Genomic DNA, 26,718 nt, shown 5'->3' with positions numbered 1-26,718 from the left:
TGGAGAAGATAAGTAGTTTTACAAAATAACAGATTGAGTATTTTTTGAGTATGCTGATTGCAAAAAAAACTATTATAATTGTTCAAATAAATAGAAATATACAAAGGAAAAGTTAATAAAAAGTACTCCTGAAAAAAATAATCCATGCCTATTTTCTTTGCCTAGACAAGACAAAACAGCAGAAGGAAACCAGTCCATTAGCAGGCACAAACTATAATACATACATAGAAAACCCAGTGCAAACCCGGGTAGGCCCTGCGCTTGCTGCTTTAGTCTCAGTGAGTTCGTGTTAGGTTTGCTCAGTTGAATTAGAGGGTCTGGTTCTCCTGGTGTCCTCCGTCCCTAATGCGTGTTAATGTATTTCTGCCTCTTTGGCCAGGTTCTCTGAACTCAGAGGGGAAGGATTTAACAGAGACATCCCATTTGGGCGCTCTCTCTCTCTCTCTCTCTCTCTCTCTCTCTGTATAATGTCTGCATATTGGTCTCTGTGTTTTTACTCTTCTGCTACAGGAGGAAGCGTCTCTGTTCGCGGCTAAACAATGCACTGATCTATGAACACAACAATGTCAGTAGGAGTCATTTTTTAACTACCTTTATTTTAGACCAATAGTATTTGTTTTATCCTAAGTCTCTTAGGTATCCTCTGCTTCATGGTCACCCAGGCAGTGGTGGGTATAGGTTCCATCTTGTGAAGTGGGTCTTAAATCAAATCAGACGTTGGTTAGTTATTCCCACAAGTTCTGCGCCACCATTGCCCTAGAATATTTAGCAGGCAAGAACGACTGTAAGTCAAAAGTTTCTGTGCTTGTGTTGGTGTTGTGGATTTGGTTTAACATTTGCACTGTGTTATTTGTTTTCCTAAAACTGCGCGAGACCTGAGACGCTGAGGGTTCCTGCCCCCAGTTGGTTCTGATTGGTAAAGGAAGTTGCCGGCAGCCAATGACTGTGCAGGGAAACAGAGGCAAGACTTTAGGATTTGTAGGTAAGAGGACCTAGGAAGAAGGTGAATTACCACGCCAGGAAAGGCATAAGATCCAGGCCTGAGAGCTGCAGAAGAGAAAGCACACCAATCATGTAAGAGGCAGGAAGAGCAGCTCCAGACACCTCCCCCCTCCACTCCCCCCCCCCCGCCCCTGTACTGGTTTGCATATGCCGGAAAAATCCCGTAGTCTCTAAAGTGACGCTTAGTTGACAAAGATGACCTTGTTGTGTTTCTTTGAATTTGGGTTGCAAGAATGCTTGCATCTGTATTCATCAGGGAAATGATTGGTTTGTAATCAATTTCTTGTGTCCTTTACTACTGTGTTGAGCATCAGGATAACACTGATTCCGTAAAAAGTTTGGGAGAGTTATCTTCTCTTCTGTTTTAAAGTGTTGACATTAGTTTTTCTTTGAAGATATGGTGGGATTCCTCTGTGAATCACTCTGGACCTTGGCATTTTCCAGTTGGGAAGATGTTTTATTAATATTCTACTTCATTGTTATGCATCTGTTTACATTATTTATATCATTCTCATTTCACTTTGGTAAGTCACATTCATCTAGAAATGTATCTATTTATTTCTTATTTTTCCAGGTCCGAGGAATATATGGTTTTTGTTTCTTCTTCATCAATTTACATTTTCACTATTACTTGTCTGTTTACTTCACTTGTTGAAGGTGGATGGCTGAGTATTGTTGGGGCTGCCAAGGTCTAGGCTATGTATGGGCCTAATAACTCTGAAAACATGAAGGACAGAAGCAGCAGGGACAAAAGATTGATTGTCATTACTTGGCATTTCAAGAAAAACTAGAGCATAAAGTACAGGGACAGCAATAGTGGCAGTGGCAGCCACAGCATCACCAAGGGAAGCGGACATTCTGAGATCTGTTTCTAGAGCACTGAAGTCATAAGGACTTAGGACAGCAGATGCCCTCTCTCATAACGTCAGGCTAATGCAGTCAAACTAATCTGGATTCTCTGTGCTTTCAGATGTAGCCAGTCCCTTTAAAAATGGTGGCTATGTCTCTGTCCAGTGGTTCTTGAGCACAATAGGATGCAGGAATAGATATCCATAATCCTGCTGAGTCAGAAAGGGGCTTAGTCAAAAGGCATGGGAAAGCTCCCAAAGCCTGCGAATGCAACCTTCAGTTACTAACCTGGAGGAGTTGGGAGCTCAGTTTGGGACTAAATATGGTGTTCATAGGTTTGGGGGGGGGGCATTTAAATCATTGCATTAAATGGAAAGGAATCTGTTGTTCCCAGGAGACTTTTTATGTACCTGACAACTGGGAACTGAACTATCAATGATCTGGCCCTAGACGTAAGTTTAGATTGCCTTTTGTTGACTGAGTGAGGCTTTCTCAACTTGGTCTGATCTAATCTCTGTGGTGGGGGAAGTGATGGATATTCAGGGATCCAGTGCCCAAAAGACTCGTCTCACCAAAAGTAAGCAACTGAGTGATTTAGAAAAGGGAACATTTAAGCTGTGTTTAGTTCCAGTCTTGTTTTTACTTTCTCAGAGTACTGTTTAGGCTGTTAGAATTCCTGCCCCATCTTCAGTAACTGCTACAAAGTTTTATAAGGAAAATGTAAGTCAAAGCAAAGAAGGCTTAAAAGTTTACAAACAGTGCTATGAATTTTAGTTTGCATAATATTAAATTGGTAAAAAACTTCTGTACACTTTACATTTATAGAAGATTTGTACCTCAGGGGACAGTAAACATGTGAAGAAAACAGCATTAATTAGCATGACTGTTATTCTAAGTTTCATAAATTAATTTACTCTTGAAGCAAAAATTAGAATCTTTAAAGTTTATCAGCTGAGAAAACAGTATCATCAAGCATGGATAGACTTATGACCTCATGCATAAATGCTTTTTGCTTAGCCATAATTCTATTTAACCAGAGCCGTAACGTGGCTATTCAAAGACTTGAACTCCAATAAAGAATTAAGTAAGTATTTAATTGTAAAAGTCTAACACAATTAACAAAAAAGACAAGTAATTGTTTTAACATTAAATCTTGTATCATAACTGTCTTTTAAAACGTCCTGCAACTGTAAATTTTTTTTTATAATTTGCCTAGTTTCTATGAAACTTCCATAAAATATAACCATGCTGGAAATCAGAAAGCACATGTGTGTTATCAATACTCTGTCATGTGTTTTAACTCTGACTTATTTTCCATCATGCAATGAACTGCATATGTGTGTTTTTCAAATATCTGAAAGCAATATAAAGATGAAGAAAACTTTTAATGATCAAACCCTACAAATCAGGATTGGGGTGAGAGCTCAATCCTTCAAGTGTTTTCTCTTCAAGGTTGAAAAACCTGAGTTCAAGTCAAGAACCTGTATGAAAATGTAACTGGGCAAGGTGGTTGATCCTTGTAATACCATCAGTTCCAGATAGGCAGAGGCAGATGGATCTCTAAGGCACATTGGCAGCAGCCTTAGTCTGGTTAATGACTAAAAGATCAAGGAAAAATTCTCAAAACCCAAAGGGGACAGCCTTTAAGAAGGGACAGCAAAGACTTACCTTTAGTCTTCACAGTCATGAACACACATTGCCAAGGTCCTGCCTCAGTATGAGAAGGGAAAGGTGGGGATGGGAATGGTGTTGATTGGAGAATGACTCTGAGTCAGTAGTAGATGCAAGCTGCTAGCTCAGATACTCTCTGTGTTCCTGATGATTCTTTATTCTTTATTCTTCAGCTGAATTCCATGATATTTTGAATCTCTTATTCATAATTTCTAATTTCTCCAGAGAAAGCTTGATCACGTCTTGTATTTACTAAAGCTACATCATCAAGGCTTTGAGCATTGTTATTAATTATCAAGAATTCTTAAACTTACATAAACTCTCTAAGTCCTGAATCAACAGTCTTAGCCCCATTTCCTTAGAGCAGAACCAAGCACAAAGCAAACGCAGATTTCCCTGTAGGTTTACACAGCCTGGTTTTTATGAGGAGCTGGCCACACAGCTCTTCTATTTTTCTGGTGCAGCAGATAGCAGTCTTTAGTAACTGCTGCCATGCAAGAATTTTTTAAAAAGTGACAAACTACTAAACTTAAAATGATTCCTTCCAAAGTTTTAAGTTTATGTAAGTAAAACATAAAACAGTTTTCTCTATCTAATATCTTTCCAGAAATTGTTATCTTCAATTCTTCAATCAGTGAGAAAATCAGAGCACTGATTTTTTTTTAATGCTTCTCCATCATCTTTTAATTCTCTAATCTTCACTCCCTTACCCTAGCAATTCTATGGCCTCATGTACTCTCCTTTGAATATGATTGATTCCTAAATTATATATAAATTCTTATTTTTCTATCCACACCATTTCCTCATAAAATCACTCTAACTTTCTATCCTTAATATCTCTAAATTCATCCTCGTTAATCAATGCAACACTCATTGGACTAGAGGATACACATGGTTCCTCGTGATTCCAGATTCAAGTCCAAGTCTGGCAATAAACCATTTCCAAAGGGACTATGTAAGTTTTTCATGGCCTTTGTGATTATATTGTCTAGATCCATTCCCATGACCCTGAAGGCCAAGCAGAGAGCCTGTTCCTTGTCCCCTACAGCCTCATTATCATCTGTTTAATTTACTGTGGCATGACTAGCTCTGAGTAATGGAGGAAAGAAGTATATTGCAGATTGAAAGTAGAATAGTAAAGATAGCAGATTGATGTTGGGGCAACAGCAACCATCAGCACACACGGTGTTCATAGGATCAACAGCCTGGTAGTGCTCCTAGGGAAGGAACTGTGTCACACCTCTCCTTGTGCAGCCATGAGCTCCAGGGGCAGGGACCATGTCATACTTCCCTTTATGCTGGACCTGGCACACACATTCTAGCACACTTAAAGACTCATGTGAATTGACATGAACATTCACACACATGCACATACATACAAAGAGAGAGAGACGAGAGAAAGAGAGAGAGAGAGAGAGAGAGAGAGAGAGAGAGAGAGAGAGAGAGAACCACAAATATAAAAACCTCAAGTAGTTAAAACAGAAAAGTACCTCAGGCTCCCAAACCCTGTGGGAGAGAGAGCTCACCGCCGAGACAGGTGGGCACTCCTGAGACTGCAGAGCAGAGGAGACCACCAACACTGCCCACCCCTGCCCACATCCCTGGCCCAAGAGGAAACTGTATACAGCCTCTGGGTTCCCTTGGATAAGGGCACAGGAGCAGGAAATCGCTATGTCTGAGACACCGCCAGAACCTGAAGGGACCGACCAGATAAACAGTTCTCTGCACCCAAATCCCGTGAGAGGGAGAGCTAAACCTTCAGAGAGGCAGACACGCCTGGGAAACCAGAAGAGACTACACTCTGCCCACATCTCTGACTCCAGAGGAAAACACCAAACGCCATCTGGAACCCTGGTGCATGGAAGCTCCGGGAAAGGGCAGTGCAGATCTTCCTGGTTGCTGCCGCCGCAGAGAGCTCATAAGCAACACCCCACGAGCAAACTTGAGCCTTGGGACCACAGATTAGATCAACTTTTCTGCTGCAAGCGACCTGCCTGGTGAACTCAAGACACAGGTCCACAGGAACAGCTGAAGACCTGTAGATAGGAAAAACTACACGCCCTAAAACAGAATACTCTGTCCCCATAACTGGCTGAAAGAAAACAGGAAAACAAGTCTACAGCACTCCTGACACATAGGCTTATAGGACAGTCTAGCCACTGTCAGAAATAGCAGAACAAAGTAACACTAGAGATAATCTGATGGCAAGAGGCAAGTGAGGAACCCAAGCAACAAAAACCAAGACTACATGGCATCATTGGAGCCCAATTCTCCCACCAAAGCAAACACAGAATATCCAAACACACCAGAAAAGCAAGATCTAGTTTCAAAATCATATTTGATCATGATGCTGGAGGACTTAAAGAAAGACATGAAGAGCTCTCTTAGAGAAACGCAGGAAAACATAAATAAACAAGTAGAAGCCTACAGAGAGGAATCACAAAAATTCCTGAAAGAATTCCAGGAAAACACAATCAAACAATTGAAGGAATTAAAAATGGAAATAGAAGCAATCAGGAAAGAACACATGGAAACAATCCTGGATATAGAAAACCAAAGGAAGAGACAAGGAGCCTTAGATACAAGCATCACCAACAGAATACAAGAGATGGAAGAGAGAATCTAAGGAGCAGAAGAATAGTCAAAGATAATGTAAAGCAGAAAAAAGCTACTGGTCCAAAACATACAGGAAATCCAGGACTCAATGAGAATATCAAACCTAAGGATAATAGGTATAGAATAGAGTGAAGACTCCCAGCTCAAAGGACCAGTAAATATCTTCAACAAAATCATAGAAGAAAACTTCCCTAACCTAAAAAAAGAGATCCCTATGGGCATACAAGAAGCCTACAGAACTCCAAATAGATTGGACCAGAAAAGAAACACCTCCCGACACATAATAGTCAAAACACCAAATGCACAAAATAAAGAAAGAATATTAAAAGCAGTAAGGGAAAAAGGTCAAGTAACATATAAAGGCAGACCTATCAGAATCACACCAGACTTTTCGCCACAAACTATGAAAGCCAGAAGATCCTGGACAGATGTCATACAGACCCTAAGAGAACACAAATGCCAGCCCAGGTTACTGTATCCTGCAAAACTCTCAATTAACATAGATGGAGAAACCAAGATATTCCATGACAAAACCAAATTTACACAATATCTTTCTACAAATCCAGCACTACAAAGGATAATAAATGGTAAAGCCCAACATAAGGAGGCAAGCTACACGCTAGAAAAAGCAAGAAACTAATCGTCTTGGGAACAAAACAAAGAGAAGAAAAGCACACAAACATAACCTCACATCCAAATATGAATATAACAGGAAGCAATAATCACTATTCCTTAATATCTCTCAACATCAATGGCCTCAACTCCCCAATAAAAAGACATAGATTAACAAACTGGATACTCAATGAGGACCCTGCATTCTGCTGCCTACAAGAAACACACCTCAGAGACAAAGACAGACACTACCTCAGAGTGATAGGCTGGAAAACAACTTTCCAAGCAAAGGGTTAGAAGAAGCAAGCTGGAGTAGCCATTCTAATATCAAATAAAATCAATGTTCAACTAAAAGTCATCAAAAAAGATAAGGAAGGACACTTCATATTCATCAAAGGAAAAATCCACCAAGATGAACTCTCAATCCTAAATATCTATGCCCAATAGGCAAGGGCACCTACATACATAAAAGAAACCATACTAAAGCTCAAAACACACATTGTACCTCACACAATAATAGTAGGAGATTTCAACACCCCACTCTCATCAATGGACAGATCAAGGAAACAGAAATTAAACAGAGATGTAGACAGACTAAGAGAAGTCATGAACCAAATGGACTTAACAGATATTTATAGAACATTCTATCCTAAAGCAAAAGGATATACATTCTTCTCAGCTCCTCATGGTACTTTCTCCAAAATTGACCATATAATTGGTCAAAAAACGGGCCTCAACAGGTACAGAAAGATAGAAATAATCCCATGCGTGCTATCAGACCACCACGGCCTAAAGCTGGTCTTCAATAATAATAAGGGAAGAATGCCCACATATACATGGAAGTTGAACAATGATCTACTCAACACTAACCTGGTCAAGGAAGAAATAAAGAAAGAAAATAAAGACTTTTTAGAATTTAATGAAAATGAAGGTACAACATACCCAAACTTATGGGACACAATGAAAGCTGTGCTAAGAGGAAAACTCATAGCTCTGAGTCCCTGCAGAAAGAAACAGGAGAGAGCATATGTCAGCAGCTTGACAGCACACCTAAAAGCTCTAGAACAAAAAGAATCAAATACACACAGGAGGAGTAGAAGGCAGGAAATAATCAAACTCAGAGCTGAAATCAGCCAAGTAGAAACAAAAGAACCATACAAAGAATCAACAGAACCAAAAGTTGATTCTTTGAGAAAATCAACAAAATAGATAAACCCTTAGCCAGACTAATGAGAGGACACAGAGAGTGTTTCCAAATTAACAAAATCAGAAATGAAATAGGAGACATAACTACAGGTTCAGAGGAAATTCAAAAAATCATCAGATCTTACTATAAAAGCCTATATTCAACAAAACTTGAAAATCTGCAGGAAATGGACAATTTCCTAGACAGATACCAGGTACCAAAGTTAAATCAGGAACAGATAAACCAGTTAAACAACCCCATAACTCCTAGGGAAATAGACGCCGTCATTAAAGGTTTCCCAACCAAAAAGAGCCCAGGTCCAGACGGGTTTAGTGCAGAATTCTATCAGACCTTCATAGAAGAGCTCATACCAATACTATCCAAACTATTCTACAATATTGAAACAGATGGAGCACTACTGAATTCCTTCTATGATGCCACAATTACTCTTATACCTAAACCACACAAAGACCCAACAAAGAAAGAGAAATTCAGACCAATTTCCCTTCTGAATATCGACGCAAAAATACTCAATAAAATTCTGGCAAGCCAAATCCAAGAGCACATCAAAGCAATCATACACCATGATCAAGTAGACTTCATCCCAGGCATCCAGGAATGGTTTAATATACGGAAAACCATCAACGTGATCCATTGTATAAACAAACTGAAAGAACAAAACCAAATGATCATTTCATTAGATGCTGAGAAAGCATTTGACAAAATTCAACACCCCTTCATGATAAAAGTCCTGGAAAGAATAGGAATTCAAGGCCCATACCTAAACATAGTAAAAGCCATATACAGCAAGCCAGTTGCTAACATTAAACTAAATGGAGAGAAACTTGAAGCAATCCCACTAAAATCAGGGACTAAACAAGGCTGTTCACTCTCTCCCTACTTATTCAATATAGTTCTTGAAGTTCTAGCCAGAGCAATCAGACAACAAAAGGAAATCAAGGGGATTCAAATTGGTAAAGAAGAAATCAAAATATAACTATTTGCAGAAGATATGATAGTATATTTAAGTCATCCCAAAAGTTGCACCAGGGAACTACTAAAGCTGATAAACAACTTCAGCAAAGTGGCTGGGTATAAAATTAACTCAAATAAATCAGTAGCCTTCCTCTATACAAAAGAGAAACAAGCCGAGAAAGAAATTAGGTAAAAGACACCCTTTATAATAGACCCAAACAATATAAAGTACCTCGGTGTGACTTTAACCAAGCAAGTAAAAGATCTGTACAATAAGAACTTCAAGACTCTGAAGAAAGAAATTGAAGAAGACCTCAGAAGATGGAAAGATCTCCCATGCTCATGGATTGGCAGGATTAATATAGTAAAAATGGCCATTTTACCAAAAGCGATCTACAGATTCAATGCAATCCCCATCAAAATACCAATCCAATTCTTCAAAGAGTTAGACAGAACAATTTGCAAATTCATCTGGAATAACAAAAAACCCAGGATAACTAAAACTATTCTCAACAATTAAAGGACTTCAGGGGGAATCACTATCCCTGAACTCAAGCAATATTACAGAGCAATAGTGATAAAAACTGCATGGTATTGGTACAGAGACAGACGGATAGACCAATGGAACAGAATTGAAGACCCAGAAATGAACCCACACACCTATGGGCACTTGATTTTTGACAAAGGAGCCAAAACCATCCAATGGAAAAAAGACAGCATTTTCAGCAAATGGTGCTGGTTCAACTGGAGGTCAACATGTAGAAGAATGCAGATCGATCCATGCTTATCACCCTGTACAAAGCTTAATTCCAAGTGGATCAAGGACCTCCACATCAAACCAGATACACTCAAACTAATAGAAGAAAAACTAGGGCAGCATCTCGAACACATGGGCACTGGAAAAAAATTCCTGAAGAAAACACTAAAGGCTTATGCTCTAAGATCAAGAATCGACAAATGGGATCTCATAAAACTGCAAAGCTTCTGTAAGGCAAAGGACACTGTGGTTAGGACAAAATGGAAAACAACAGTTTGGGAAAAGATCTTTACCAATCCTACAACAGATAGAGTCCTTATGTCCAAAATATACAAAGAACTCAAGAAGTTAGACCACAGGGAGACAAATAACCCTATTAAAAATGGGGTTCAGAGCTAAACAAAGAATTCACAGCTGAGGAATGCCGAATGGCTGAGAAACACCTAAAGAAATGTTCAACATCTTTAGTCATAAGGGAAATGCAAATCAAAACAACCCTGAGATTTCACCTCACACCAGTGAGAATGGCTAAGATCAAAAATTCAGGTGACAGCAAATGCTGGCGAGGATGTGGAGAAAGAGGAACACTCCTCCATTGTTGGTGGGATTGCAGACTGGTACAACCATTCTGGAAATCAGTCTGGAGGTTCCTCAGAAAATTGGACATTGAACTACCTGAGGATCCAGCTATACCCCTCTTGGGCATATATCCAAAAGATGCCCCAACATATAACAAAGACACATGCTCCTCTATGTTCATAGCAGCCTTATTTATAATAGCCAGAAGCTGGAAAGAACCCAGATGCCCTTCAACAGAGGAATGGATACAGAAAATGTGGTACATCTACACTATGGAATATTACTCAGCTATCAAAAACAACGACTTTATGAAATTCGTAGGCAAATGTTTGGAACTGGAAAATATCATCCTGAGTGAGGTAACCCAATCACAGAAAAACACACATGGTATGCACTCATTGATAAGTGGCTATTAGCCCAAATGTTTGAATACCCTAGATGCATAGAACACATGAAACTCAAGACGGATGGATGATCAAAATGTGAATGCTTCACTCCTTCTTTAAAAGGGGGAACAAGAATACCCTTGGCAGGGAATAGAGAGGCAAAGATTAAAACAGACACAGAAGGAACACCCATTCAGAGCCTGCCCCACATGTGGCCCATACATATACAGCCACCCAACTAGACAAGATGGATGAAGCAAAGAAGTGCAGGCCGACAGGAGCCGGATGTAGATCTCTCCTAAGAGACACAGCCAGAATATAGCAAATACAGAGGCGAATGCCAGTAGCAAACCACTGAACTGAGAATAGGATCCCCGTTGAAGGAATCAGAGAAAGAACTGGAAGAGCTTGAAAGGGCTCGAGACCCCGTATGAACAACAATGCCAAGCAACTAGAGCTTCCAGGGACTAAGCCACTACCTAAAGACTATACATGGACTGACCCTGGACTCTGACCTCATAGGCAGCAATGAGTATCCCAGTAAGATCACCAGTGGAAGGGGAAGCCCTTGGTCCTGCTAAGACTGAACGCCCAGTGAACAAGATTGTTGGGGGAGGGCGGCAATGGGGGGAGGGTGGGGAGGGGAACACCCATAAAGAAGGGGAGGGGGAGGGATTAGGGGGATGTTGCCCGGAAAACAGGAAAGGGAATAACATTCGAAATGTAAATAAGAAATACTCAAGTTAATAAAAAGAAATAAAATTAAAAAAAAATCTAAAAAAAAAAGAAAGAAAGAAAAAAGAAAAGTACCTCATTCCTTGTCAATGGACGAAGAGAATTGTGAAAGAAGATAAAAGTAAGGTAACACATACATAATGTCCTTAAATATACAAACCGTTCACTTCTCATCAGAAGCCATAACAGCTAGAAGAAAGTGGAGGAATGTATTTAATTTGAACTACAAGAAGAAGCTAGTGGTATTTACCATAAAGTAAAGAATAAGCGAGAAAAACTGTACCAATATATCAATAAAGGCAGGAAAAGTATTTGACAAAAAGTCATCAGACTTCCATCATAAAATTCCCAGCCAATATGTAATAAAAGACGACATTCTCAGCCTCCGGGTATTCATTAAAAATTCACATATATCATAGTTAATGGAGCATTATTGAAATCTGACTTCATAAATTTTAGTCATAAATAAGAATAAAATGTTAGGATCAGCCACTTCTCACTGGAGGGCCTAGCTCAAGCAATTATGGAGGAAAATACATAAATTCACCTGTGTAGGAAAGGAGAAAGAAAAATGATTTCTAATCACACAGGACATGACCTAGAATATAGAAGATATTAATTCACTTTCTGTTACTATAGCAAAATAATCAAAGCTGAGCACTATATTCAAAAAAAATGTTTATCTCATACTTCTAGAGTTTTAAGAATTTGGTATAAACCTCTGATGAAAAACCTCTTGGCAGCATTATATGGTGGATGACATTTTGTGGTAGGTCACATGCTCAGAAAGGAAGCCAGAGAGAAACAATAGGGATGGGCCAAGAGTGCTATTTCTAAATGGAACTCCTTTGTTTCATTTAACAGTTCTTCCTGAGGGCAGCATCCTCAGTGACCTATTACTTTCAACAGGTGCTTCTCCTGTTTTAACCAACACCTCCCAACACCTCTCTAATGAGATTCACTTTCAACACATGGACACATAGGGAACATTCAAATCACATCCAAAGCAGATCACATAGAAAACGTGAAGGAACACACACACACACACACACACACACACACACACACCAGTCACATGCACAGTGTATATGAAATTTGCATATCTAAATGTATGAGATGAGAAACATAATTTTAAAGGCAGAAAGATAAATCGAAACACAAATTGATTGTTTTTGCATTCACAAGCAGCAAACAAGTTAAAAATGATGAAACAATTCCAATTATAATAGTATAAAATAATTAGAAACTTAGCAAGTTTGACAAAAGTCAAGTGAAAAATATGAAGTAAATTTGATGAACAAAGACCTAAACCTAGAAAGGTGGTGATTTCAATTTTAATATCATTAAGATAGCAATACTGCCCAAATTTACCTGTAGATTTAACAAACTCCATTAAAAAGCATGTATCTTTCTTCTTCTGTAATTATAACCTCATCTTCCTCAGCCTCTATTTTAGGAAGAGTTATTATGCCGGATTTGATTTCATCCTATAGGACAGCTGAGATAATCCTTTTCTTGTCGTGTCACTCTATGCTATTCTTGTTTTGTTTATGGAGTTCCAGTAAAAGTTGAAAATATGTTTAGGGTCACAGTCTCAGCCACCTTTAAAACCAAGACAATTGAAAACATATATCTCCACAAAAGGTATTTGAATGTTATGTGACATTTCATGGGGAGACAACATAATGTGTTTGCTCTGGACAGATCATTGATCACAGACCAAGCCTCCTTCCTCTGTCCAGGGGGGAAATGGCTGCATGAAAACTTCACCCTATTCTCCAGCTATCACATAATATGCATATGTAACCATTTTCTCCATTTATATTTGGACATTGAGAGCATTGGGTCACAATGCTACAGTAGGTATCATTTATTTGGGGGTGCATTGAGCAGGGTAGTTACCAACTTGATGGGGTTTGACTCAACATGAAAATTGCTCTCTAGGTATATATAGAAGAAATTTTCTAGATTAGGTCGTTTGAGGTAGAAAGATGTGCCATAAATATGAGCAGTCCCATATCATGGCTGTGCTCCAGGAGAGAATACAAAACGGAAAGTGAGCTCACCACAGGCTCTGATTAGTCTCTGCCTCCTGGCTGTGGATTTGGTGTGACAGACCAGCTATTCCTGCTCCTACCACCACACTTTTGTTGCAGTGATGAACTCAGTCCCCTGGAACTATAAGCCAAAAGTAAACCTTGTCTTCCTTTGTAAGACTGGACCTGAGTCTTAATTACTAGGAGACTCCCGTGAATGAGACAATGAGACATGAAACCAGAGACCAATAAAATAGCATGAGGATTATTATTATTCCAGCAAGCTGGGGTCCGCCTACCTCGAGAGGAGAGGTGACTACAAACAATTCCTAAAGTACAGCTTTGTACATTCTGTCAAGGGCAGGTTGCAGTAATGTAGATTGGGCATGGGGGCATTGGTGAGCTCAATAGACCTTAGGTCTCTATAAACCAGGGCAGGGCTGGGGTCCTTGAAATGCATTCCTTTAGATAAAGTTAAGATAGTCCTGCTGTGAGGACAGGGCTCCTGGTGACCTCCAGGAACTGCCCCATAAGTGATTGTTGCACTCCCTCCTGGATGGGAGGGGCTGTCTGAGGCTGGTGGAAAAATACTAGCTCCCACACCTTCAGTTGTTTTTGTGAGGAATTGTCACACTTCCATGTGTTGATTAACACATCAAAGACACCTCAGAGTTGCACCAAATATGTTGATGTCACATGAAGGAAGAAGAGATATTTCCTCTTTGAATAGTTCAATCAAGACTGAACCCCAATTTGAAATCTCCACATCTCACTGTCCTCAATCTGTCTGTATTTTGTGGTTAGTGGCTAGTCTGTTGTGTGTCTGTCTGTTGTTTATGTCTGATCTGTCTGTCCCTGTTGTCTGTTTCTTGTGTCTGTGTTTATTCTGGGTTTGTGCTGCTATGTGCCTGATTCTGTGACTATTTCTAATAAAAAGCTTTGTTATGTATTTATTGAACAATACACACAAACACATACACATACTCACATACTCACATACACACACACACACACACACACACACACACACACACACACAATGGTGTGGGAAAGAAGTGAGAGATTCTCTACTACAGAAATCCTACCAGGATTTTATAGGGAAGAAATTACTACTTTGTAGCACTCAAAAACCAAAAACAAGTGTTATCAACCTATATCTATCTACTGCTCCCAGAATTTGCAGGTGATTTAATTTGTTTAAGAGTGTTTTTAATCTGTTTGCTCTTTTGAGCAAATGATTACCATAAAACACATGTTCACACATACATTATTCTGGGTTGGGAGCCAACCTGCATAGCAAGGTTAAAGATGTGCATTTACCTTAGGTGAAAAACAGGTTTCATGGGAAAATAAGACATAGTAAGATTAGTTACATTGTCCCCTTAAAGGCAACTTATACTTAATAAACAGGCTTCGTACACAGTAGGACAGCAGGTTAAGTATGTGGTCTTAAGTAATGTCAAGGTGTGTTATTGACTTAGCTGTGACACTCATTAAAAGTATAGTCTCTTTCAAGTCTAATATTTTCAGAAAAATGTATGATTGCAATTAACATCCAAACAAATCATACTCAATTATGAATCTCTTCAGGAAGCACTCTCCACCATCAAACAGAAGTCTCCCTCTACTCGTGAGACTGATAGCAGCAATAATGGGTATGAACATAGAGGTGATGGAAGGTAATTTGATAGGCATATCACATCTACTTATTAAAACACAGTGGCTTCCCTACTGGTGCCTATCACGTTACTTGATGCACGTGTTCATATTGGCTTCTATTCCCAGGGAGTTTTTGACAGTGGAGGGAGAAAGCCATCAGAACCCAGTTAATTGCACACCTAACAGTCCTGTTGTTATTGAACTGCTAAGCACATCTTGCTTGACATCTTGGCAGTATAGCATGTTGCTCTCCCAGAAGCCTTTGTGGCACTGTCTAGAAATATGAAAGGGATCTTCCATCTCATTTCCAGATCAATTTCCCCATTTCCCAAAGCATGTGGTATCTTCATCAACAGGAAGTTGTTTATTTTTCTGCTGTGTAAACAATAGCAGTGGCAATGAATACCCTTTAGGGTTTCTGGAGTACAGGGTCTTCCTTGTCAACAACTCATAAGGAGATAACCCACCTTTATTACAGAGATTTTTACCTGTAAACCATATGGCTTCAATGAACTATCATCTCCCTTGGTTTCTTTGCTTAAACTCCATTTAAGTTCTATCACTGCAGGATTAAAAAACACTTTAATATTTTTGTAAGACACTTAAAGGTTTTTATGCTATTTAAAAACTCATAGAGAATGAGAAAGATCTTTGAAGGCCTATTCTTTTCTGTTCCAAGAAAAATGCCAGTTGGTTTTGGATAACTAAGGGGATAGCGATAAAGAAAATGCTAGGAAGCCTAGCATGTAACTCTCTCATTACTTGTGTCAATGTCTCATTGAAGATCCCCATTACGTACAACATGTTTGGAGAACGCTATCCCATCCTGCCCTTCATATCCAGTTACTTTCCATGAGTCACTCAGTCTCTTCTTGCTAGGGTGCTGCTACCACCACTGTAGGGCTACTGTGCTTCTCCAAGCCTAGTGAGCTTTCTAGGACTGGCTTGCAGCCTGGCATAGGCCCAAAGAGAAACAGGATTGTGTTCTAGACTCTCAACCTACCAGTGGATTCAGATGCCATTTTCCAACAGGCATAAGGCCATGGGGTTTCCACTAACCATTCCTGACTGATAAAAATTCACCAGGCTGGGTGAATTACCTTTACCCCACTACACATTATTGCAAGAAAAAAGGAAACACTTAGTCTTTTTCCATGCACTACTTTATCAGTTATGTCTTCTGTGAACTGTTTCTCAGGATTCCAAGTCTTCTACAAACTAACTGGGACATCGCTTAGCTTTCGTTTGCCTTTAAATAACCCAGCCCCCTCTGTCTGCTCTGCTGTTCTAGCATCTTCTTGATTGCTTTTGCATGTTATAAACAAAGTCCTATGCTAGGTAAAGGCTTCTCTTGCCTCATCAGCTCAGTTACAATCTTTTTTTGCTGTGATTAAATGCCTGACAGAGACAACTTAAGGAAGAGTTCATTTTTCACTTAAGTTTACCATGGTAGGGAAGGCATGGTGTTAAAATGATGAGGCTACTAGTCACATCGCCCCCACAGTCAAGAAGCAGAGAGGAATGACTATTGTGCTAATCTCATGTCCTACTTTTGTTGGTTGGGTCCGGAACCCCAATTCATGAAAATGATGCTGTCCACATTTAGGGTGGGTCTTCCCAATTAACCCACTATAGAGTGTTCCTCACAGACATGGACAGAGGAAGTCCTTCCAGGACACTCAGTTTAGTCTCTTCTTTCAAGGGAATTTGAATTTTCACAAAATGAAGGCTGTGGCAGGTGTGCTCTTAACTCTTGGCGCCTTCCCTGTTGTCCCAGAACAGCACTCAAGGTGTCTCTTCAAGTATGCTAAATATCTCTAACAATTGCCTATGCTTTTAAAGCCCCGACCTTGTCTGCAACTTTAAGTTTTTTCTTCCCCACCAAGCCAAACATTGTCCCGGGATTTTCTGTTGTTGTTCTGTTTTCCTGTGCTGTGTCATACTGTCGACCTGGGTAAAAGTAGTGAGTAGTAACTGTGACACAATATGAATATAATTCTGATATGAGTTTTCCTTTGCCAAAACATGAGTCCATTACTTTTGAATTCAGCCTCACTTAAATTCTCAGAATATGGCAGAGTATACCCAGAGTCTTTGCCAGAAGGTAACATAACTGGCCTCCAGCCCAGTTCTTGGCAGAGCCCTTCTTTCTATATAAAACCTCATGTGATGAGCCTATTTCTGTTTGTCTAGGGTGTTTTGGTTTTCTGAGGTTCTTGTAGAATAGCCAGTGGGCCACACTCACATAATTGAAGTGACAAAACTAATACCATCCTGTTCTGGCTCCATTTTGTGTTTCCTTAGACAGTTCTTAGCCCTCTGACCCCCAACAGCCATGTCTTCCTTGGCAACTTGGCGTGGGCAGCACATCGACCACTGTTGCTTGGCAAAGTTCCAGCTTACAACACCACAGATCATAATTCTCTAGCATTCTTTTACTTTTATCTTTCATGTTTCTCACTGTGTGTTATGGAAGCTTCCTTATGCTTTTCCCTTCAGGAGATTTTGGATAAGCTTTTGGTAGAGGATGTGACTGTATACAATGGTAGTCTTTCAAAACAAAATGATTCTTTGGAAAAGAATCTCAGCCACCTTGGGACTATATAGTATGACAACTCTGCCTACTCCTATGAAAGAATCTCCATTGTGCCCCCTGTTTGCACCAAGAATCGAGAAGTTAAAGACTTATTAACTGAAAAATGGTTGTAGCAACTCTTAGGTACTTATACATAGTCCCAAGGATAAAAGCACACAATCTAAAGGAAGAGTGAGCCCGGACCCAGTGTCTGAGGCCTTGGCCATTAAGGGCAAGAATTCAGTTAATAAGTAGAGAATAGTACCCACAATTGATCCCCTGGGTATGTGACTGACAGCATAAATGGCAAGATGTGGCATACCCCATGAGAAGCAGATTCTGTTAAAAAGTTAGTCTGGTTTGCACCCCCCTGCCATATACTGGAGCATACATTGAAGGAATTTGGGAAGTAGGACATAATGGAAGAAGAGTAAGATACCAGGCCTTCCCTTTGGGGAATGTATGAAGAGAACAGGCTCTTATTGAAGACTAAGGCACATAAGCAATGCAATTAGGAAACAGTTCAATGTTTGTTATGTTACATGGTATAAATGCTGCCCCTTGAGAAATCAAAATTTCTTTTATGGCTTTTCCAACATGGGCCTAACCAAAAGTCGCCCACAAAGAAAGATGATGAGAAAGTAGGTAGGCCATTCTGCCATTAATGAGGCAGTGACCTGAGAATGGGAGCGCATCCCTGGAGGGGCCTTCAAGAAGCTTGACCACTGGGTGCTCAAAGAAATCTGGAATGTTGACATGAAGGAAATGGGGACTCCAGATGTGCACATTGATACCAGGATCACTAAAGCGATCTGAGTAAGAGGAATGAGGAATATTCCATATCACATCTGAGTATGCTTGTCTAGAAAACTTCAGTCAGGATGAGGATTCACCAAACAACACATTGGCAACTTAAGTGTGTCTCACTGTTCGAGATCTACATTCAGTCAATGTGGATGAGCACTAATCTGATGAGTGTCAAATAAAGTTGCAAATCGGGAGAGAGAGAGAGAGAGAGAGAGGGGGGGGGGGGAGGAGGGAGGGAGGGAAGGAGGGAGAGGGAGGGAGGGAGGGAGGGAGAGGGAGGGAGGGAGGGAGGGAGGGAGGGAGGGAGAGGGAGGGAGGGAGGGAGGGAGAGGGAGGGAGGGAGGGAGGGAGGGAGGGGGAGAATGCAGAAGGAAATGTAAGGGTCACCTGGTGGGGTTGCTGAATCCTAGAAAACAATACGCACTTAGATGCTTGCCGGACATATAGCTTTTACTTCAAATAAAAACACTAATAAAGTTTCAAGCTGCATGTTGAAAAGAAGGGCTAAAATAGGGTAAGATCATCTGTGAAAATATCATGCACTTCTTAGAATCATCAAATCTGCTTTCAACAGTACCCGTGAATAAGCTACTCTCCAACTATAGGGTATAAAAAGTGTCCCTTTTATTCAATAAACCCACAGCTGTTCTGATTCACCTTCAGATCGTGTCAGTCTCCTTCCCTCGCTGACTTCACACCTCCTCTTTGGGACACAAATTCCCCTGGGGCTAGACTCCAGCAGCAATAAGATTTCCATGATCTTGACTATGGTTCGGATGCATTAAACAAACTGATTAATGTCTATAGAAACTTAAACTAAAATAACTGAAGAGGTATAAGTTGAAAATGACTGTCCTGTCTGGTTGTCAATTGAGCATCTTTCTTATGTCTCACTCCCTCTATAGCACTTGTGTCTCCATTCCCTTGGTATTCATGGGTCCACCAGCTAGTGATAATTGTGTTTCTGATGAGCCAGTCCATAAAGGACTAATTTCCCATTGATTGGTTCAAGTCAAGCAGCCTTTCTCTCAAGGAGGAATGTGTAGTTGCCTTGCTCAATTTCGGTTTCCACAGAACAGAAATTGATCCTTAAGACACCATGTCTGCTCAGAAGATGGAAAGATCTCCCATGCTCATGGATTGGCAGGATTAATATAGTAAAAATGGCCATTTTACTAAAAGCAATCTACAGATTCAATGCAATTCCCATCAAAATACCAATCCAATTCTTCAAAGAGTTAGACAGAACAATTTGCAAATTCATCTGGAATAACAAAAAACCCAGGATAGCTAAAGCTATCCTCAACAATAAAAGGACTTCAGGGGGAATCACTATCCCTGAACTCAAGCAGTATTACAGAGCAATAGTGATAAAAACTGCATGGTATTGGTACAGAGACAGACAGATAGACAATGGAACAGAATTGAAGACCCAGAAATGAACCCACACACCTATGGGCACTTGATTTTTGACAAAGGAGCCAAAACCATCCAATGGAAAAAAGACAGCATTTTCAGCAAATGGTGCTGGTTCAACTGGAGGTCAACATGTAGAAGAATGCAGATCGATTCATGCTTATCACCCTGTACAAAGCTTAAGTCCAAGTGGATCAAGGACCTCCACATCAAACCAGATACACTCAAACTAATAGAAGAAAAAGTGGGGAAGCGAGGAGCCGCCGCCATTTTGGGAGTTTTGAGTCAACAATAAAGGATCGAGGATTGAAGTGAGTGAATTCAGATATAATTCAAGCTTGTTAGAGTGCTTTAAAAAAAATACAAAGTTGATTCGTTGCATGAGAGCAAGTTAACTACTGCTGCTTACCGGTGAGAGACTTACAGGTGCTTGCCTGAATTGCAATAAAGGACTCATATATTCAGCAAGACTTATTTATCGCTTCATTTTGGAGAGCCTCATGAACTGTTATTACAGTTTCTCTACTGACTTTGAAAAGTTTGAAAGAGACACCTGTGCAGCTAAGAAAGCACGAGCACAGCCAAGACAGAGAACCCTGTTATCATGGGTCTGGCCAGTCAGAACAGCCAGCTGAGGGGCCCAGTGAAGGCCAGTGCCGGCCCTGGAGGAGGGGGCCCACAGACACAGACACAGATGAACCAGTTGAAGAACATCAGCACAATCAATAATGGCACTCAGCAGCAAGCACAGAGCATGGCCGCCACCATTAAACCTGGTGATGACTGGAAAAAGACTTTAAAACTCCCTCCAAAGGATCTAAGAATTAAAACCGGATGTGACCTCCACAAAAGGAAATGAGTTTGAAGATTACTGTTTGAAACGAGAGTTGCTAATGGGAATTTTTGAAACGGGCTGGGAAAAACCATCTCCTATTCAGGAGGAGAGCATTCCCATTGCTTTATCTGGTAGGGATATCTTAGCTAGAGCAAAAAATGGAACAGGCAAAAACGGTGCCTACCTCATCCCCTTACTTGAACGGCAGGACCTGAAGAAGGACAATATTCAAGCAATGGTGATTGTTCCCACTAGAGAACTTGCTCTACAGGTCAGTCAAATTTGCATCCAGGTCAGCAAACACATGGGAGGGGCCAAAGTGATGGCGACCACTGGAGGAACCAATTTACCGGATGACATAATGAGGCTTGACGATACAGTGCATGTGGTGATTGCTACCCCTGGCAGAATCCTGGATCTTATCAAGAAAGGAGCAGCAAAGGTTGATCATGTCCAGATGATAGTATTGGATGAGGCAGATAAGTTGTTGTCACAGGACTTTGTGCAGATAATGGAGGATATTATTCTCACACTACCTAAAAATAGGCAGATTTTACTATATTCCGCTACTTTCCCTCTTAGTGTACAAAAGTTTATGAATTCCCATCTGCAAATACCCTACGAGATAATCCTGATGGAGGAGCTAGCTCTGAAAGGGGTGACCCAGTACTACGCATATGTAACGGAGCGCCAAAAAGTGCACTGCCTCAATACACTCTTCTCCAGGCTTCAGATAAACCAGTCGATCATTTTCTGCAACTCTTCTCAGAGAGTTGAGTTACTGGCCAAGAAGATTACTCTTGCTTCTATATCCATGCCAAAATGAGGCAGAAACATAGAAATCGTGTCTTTCATGATTTCCGAAATGCCTTATGCCGCAATCTTGTTTGCACTGATCTGTTTACCCGAGGTATTGATATACAAGCTGTGAATGTGGTAATAAACTTTGACTTCCCAAAACTGGCAGAGACCTATCTTCATCGGATTGGAAGGTCAGGTCACTTTGGTCATCTTGGCTTAGCCATCAACTTGATCACATATGATGATTGCTTCAACCTGAAGAGTATTGAGGAGCAGCTGGGGAGAGAGATCAAACCCATCCCAAGCAACATTGACAAGAGCCTGTATGTGGCAGAATACCACAGTGAGCCTGCAGAAGATGAGAAACCTTAACAAGCACGCTTTGACAAACTACAGAAGGCTCCTTGGATCTGTGACGGATCATTTTTGGGGCGGTGCTCTTCTCCTTGTGGGTTTTTCATCTTTATTTTAGAACTATGAAGAGTTATATAAGAGCTCAGACATCTTTCTTTTTTTAAACTGGTGAAGAAAAACTGAAAAGAAGAAATGGACCTTTTTTGTTCCCTTGTTTGCACTGTGTGCTGACTGAACGTTTCGTTGCACTAACTGCTGGTTTTAAAAATGTTTTCTGGGGAAAGGGGACAAGGAAGGACGAAAAAGAAAGGGAGAAACCCTAAAAAGAGAAGAATCTTGGTGGACACGCACCTGTCTACAGTTCTCCGATAGCCGACTCTACTGCATTTCAACTTCTCCCTGGTTACTCATCCGTTTTTAAGCCTGAAGAGCTTACTACTTATTTGTGCAAAGTGCCTTACACTACGAGACCATTAAGAATATCATCTTTTACCACAGCTCGAAGAATCAACAAAGTCACGTTCTATTTTCTTGTCTTTTTTATTTCTTTGCCTCTTCATTTTGGTTTCAAGTTGAAGTCTTGCTTCCTGTTCTACCAGTACTCATACCCAGGGCCGGAAGGTGGACTAGTGATGGTAGCGCCATTTTCCTTTTCTTTATATGGAGGAGTTGCTTCACAACTGCAGTCCATCCACACTGTAAATACATGTATTTAAAAAAAAAACAATACCAAGTAAAATTTTATTCTGGGCTGAGTAGATGCACCATTGTCGCTCCCAAAGGAAAGAGCAGCCTCTCACTGCAGGCGCAATGACAAGCCTCTGTGCTCTACAGTGGAACACTAAGCTGGCTCACACGCTTCCAACAGCAGTAAGGCACTGGGTGCAAAGACTTGTCAGAGCCTTGACCCTCTTTCCTCTGTGGCAAAGCGTGACCCATAGAAAATTGTATGTGTATACTTGTATAAATTTGTAAATAAGTTTTTTTCTGGATATATATATATATACATATATATATATATATATATATATATATATATATATATATATATGCATCCCGAACACATGGGCACTGGAAAAAATTTCCTGAACAAAACACCAATGGCTTATGCTCTAAGATCAAGAATTGACAAATGGGATCTCATAAAACTGCAAAGCTTCTGTAAGGCAAAGGACACTGTGGTTAGGACAAAACGGCAACCAACAGATTGGGAAAAGATCTTTACCAATCCTACAACAGATAGAGGGCTCATATCCAAAATATACGAAGAACTCAAGGAGATAGACCGCAGGGAGACAAATAACCCTATTAAAAATGGGGTTCAGAGCTAAACAAAGAATTCACAGCTGAGGAAGGCCGAATGGCTGAGAAATACCTAAAGAAATGTTCGACATCTTTAGTCATAAGGGAAATGAAAATCAAAACAACCCTGAGATTTCACCTCACACCAGTGAGAATGGCTAAGATCAAAAACTCAGGTGACAGTAAATGCTGGCAAAGATGCAGAGAAAGAGGAACACTCCTCCATTGTTGGTAGGATTGCAGACTGGTACAACCATTCTGGAAATCAGTCTGGAGGTTCCTCAGAAAATTGGACATTGAACTACCTGAGGACCCAGCTATACCTCTCTTGGGCAAATACCGAAAAGATGCCCCAACATATAAAAAAGACACGTGCTCCACTATGTTCTTTGCAGCCTTATTTATAATAGCCAGAAGCTGGAAGAACCCAGATGCCCTTCAATAGAGGAATGGATACAGAAAATGTGGTACATCTACACTATGGAATATTACTCAGCTATCAAAAACAATGACTATGAAATTCATAGGCAAATGGTTGGAACTGGAAAATATCATCCTAAGTGAGGTAACCCAATCACAGAAAAACACACATGGTATGGACTCATTGATAAGTGGCTATTAGCCCAAATGCTTGAATTACCCTAGATGCCTAGAACAAATGAAACTCGAGACGGATGATCAAAATGTGAATGCTTCACTCCTTCTTTAAAAGGGGAACAAGAATACCCTTGGCAGGGAATAGAGAGGCAAAGATTAAAACAGAGACAGAAGGAATACCCATTCAGAGCCTGCCCCACAGGTGGCCCATACATATACAGCCACCAAACTAGATAAGATGGATGAAGCAAAGAAGTGCAGGCCGACAGGAGCTGGATGTAGATCTCTCCTGAGAGACACAGCCAGAATACAGCAAATAGAGGCTAATGCCAGCAGCAAACCACTGAACTGAGAACAGGACCCCCTTTAAGGAATCAGAGAAAGAACTGGAAGAGCTTGAAGGGGCTCGAGACCCAATATGAACAACAATGCCAAGCAACCAGAGCTTCCAGGGATTAAACCACCACCCAAAGACTATACATGGACTGACCCTGGACTCTGATCTCATAGGTAGCAATGAATAGCCTAGTAAGAGCACCAGTGAAGGGAAAGCCATTGGTCCTGCTAAGACTGAACCCCCAGGGAAAGTGATTGTTGGGGGGAGGGCGGTAATGGGGGGAGAAGGGGAGGGAAACACCCATAAAGAAGGGGAGGGGGAGGGGTTAGGGTGATGTTGACCCGGAAACTGGGAAAGGGAATAACAATCGAAATGTAAATAAGACATACTCAAGTTAATAAAAAAAAACAAACAAAAAAAAAAAAAACGAGAGAGACCTCACCACCTGGTCAGGTGGGCACTCCTGAGGCTGCAGAGCGGAAGAGACCACCAACACTGCCCACCCCTGCTCACATCCCTGGCCCAAGAGGAAACTGTATACAGCCTCTGGGTCCCCGTAGAGGAGGTCCCAGGAGCAGCAGATCCACTACATCTGAAACACCGCCAGAACCTGAAGGGACCGACTGGATAAACAGTTTTCTGCACCCAAATCCTGTGGGAGGGAGAGCTAAACCTTCAGAGAGGCAGAAACGTCTGGAAAACCAGAAGAGACTGAACTCTGCACACATCTCTGACGCCAGAGGAAAACACCAAACGCCATCTGGAACCCTGGTGCACGGAAGCTCCAGGAAAGGGCAGCTCAGATCTTCCTGGTTGCTGCCGCCACGGAGAGCTCATAGCAGCACCCCACGAGCAAACTTGAGCCTCGGGACCACAGGTAAGACCAACTTTTCTGCTGCAAGTGACCTGCTTGGTGAACTCAAGACACAGGCCCACAGGAACAGCTGAAGACCTGTAGATAGGAAAAACTACACGCCTGAAAGCAGAACACTCTGTCCCCATAACTGGCTGAAAGAAAACAGGAAAACAGGTCTACAGCACTCCTGACACACAGGCTTATAGGACAGTCTAGCCACTGTCAGAAATAGCAGAACAAAGTAACACTAGAGATAATCTGATGGTGAGAGGCAAGCACAGGAAACCAAGCAACAGAAACCAAGACTACATGGCATCATTGGAGCCCAATTCTCCCACCAAAGCAAACACGGAATATCCAAACACACCAGAAAAGCAAGATCTAGTTTCAAAATCGTATTTGATCATGATGCTGGAGGACTTCAAGAAAGACGTGAAGAACTCCCTTAGAGAACAAATAGAAGCCTACAGAGAGGAATCACAAAAATCCCTGAAAGAATTCGAGGAAAACATAAATAAACAAGTAGAAGCTCATAGAGAGGAGTCACAAAAATCCCTGAAAGAATTCCAGAAAAACACAAGCAAACAGTTGAAGGAATTAAAAATGGAAATAGAAGCAACCAAGAAAGAACACATGGAAACAACCCTGGATATAGAAAACCAAAAGAAGAGACAAGGAGCTGTAGATACGAGCTTCACCAACAGAATACAAGAGATGGAAGAGAGAATCTCAGGAGCAGAAGATTCCATAGAAATCATTGACTCAACTGTCAAAGATAATGTAAAGCAGAAAAAGCTACTGGTCCAAAACATACAGGAAATCCAGGACTCAATGAGAATATCAAACCTAAGGATAATAGGTATAGAAGAGAGTGAAGACTCCCAGTTCAAAAGACCAGTAAATATCTTCAACAAAATCATAGAAGAAAACTTCCCTTACCTAAAAAAAGAGATACCCATAGGCATACAAGAAGCCTTCAGAACTCCAAATAGATTGGACCAGAAAAGAAACACCTCCTGTCACATAATAGTCAAAACACCAAACGCACAAGATAAAGAAAGAGTACTAAAAGCAGTAAGGGAAAAAGGTCAAGTAATATATAAAGGCAGACCTATCAGAAGCACACCAGACTTTTCGCCAGAAACTAAGAAAGCCAGAAGATCCTGGACAGATGTCTTACAGACCCTAAGAGAACACAAATGCCAGCCCAGGTTACTGTATCCTGCAAAACTCTCAATTAACATAGATGGAGAAACCAAGATATTCCATGACAAAACCAAATTTACACAATATCTTTCTACAAATCCAGCACTAAAAAGGAAAATAAATAGTAAAGCCCAACATAAGAAGGCAAGCTATACCCTAGAAGAAGCAAGAAACTAATCGTCTTGGGAACAAAACAAAGAGAAGAAAAGCACACAAACATAACCTCATATCCAAATATGAATATAACAGGAAGCAATAATCACTATTCCTTAATATCTCTCAACATCAATGGCCTCAACTCCCCAATAAAAAGACATAGATTAACAAACTGGATACTCAGTGAGGACCCTGCATTCTGCTGCCTACAGGAAACACACCTCAGAGACAAAGAAAGACACTACCTCAGAGTGAAAGGCTGGAAAACAACTTTCCAAGCAAATGGTTGGAAGAAGCAAGCTGGAGTAGCTATTCTAATATCAAATAAAATCAATTTTCAACTACAAGTCATCAAAAAAGATAAGGAAGGACACTTCATATTCATCAAAGGAAAAATCCACCAAGATGAACTC

At 40.7% G+C, this 26,718-nt stretch overlaps 1 pseudogene; it reads left to right on the top strand.

The window, feature by feature from the left end:
• The first annotated feature begins 20,441 nt into the window (after positions 1–20,441).
• Ddx6-ps1 (DEAD-box helicase 6, pseudogene 1) lies at positions 20,442–21,909 on the top strand (annotated as a pseudogene).
• Positions 21,910–26,718: the final 4,809 nt, after the last annotated feature.

Source organism: Rattus norvegicus, chromosome 8 (assembly GCF_021556685.1).
Source record: "Rattus norvegicus strain SHRSP/BbbUtx chromosome 8, alternate assembly SHRSP_T2T, whole genome shotgun sequence".
Taxonomy (NCBI): Eukaryota; Metazoa; Chordata; class Mammalia; order Rodentia; family Muridae; genus Rattus; species Rattus norvegicus.
The sequence above is the reverse complement of the archived record's forward strand: the minus strand, read 5'-3'. Positions and strand labels throughout refer to the sequence as shown.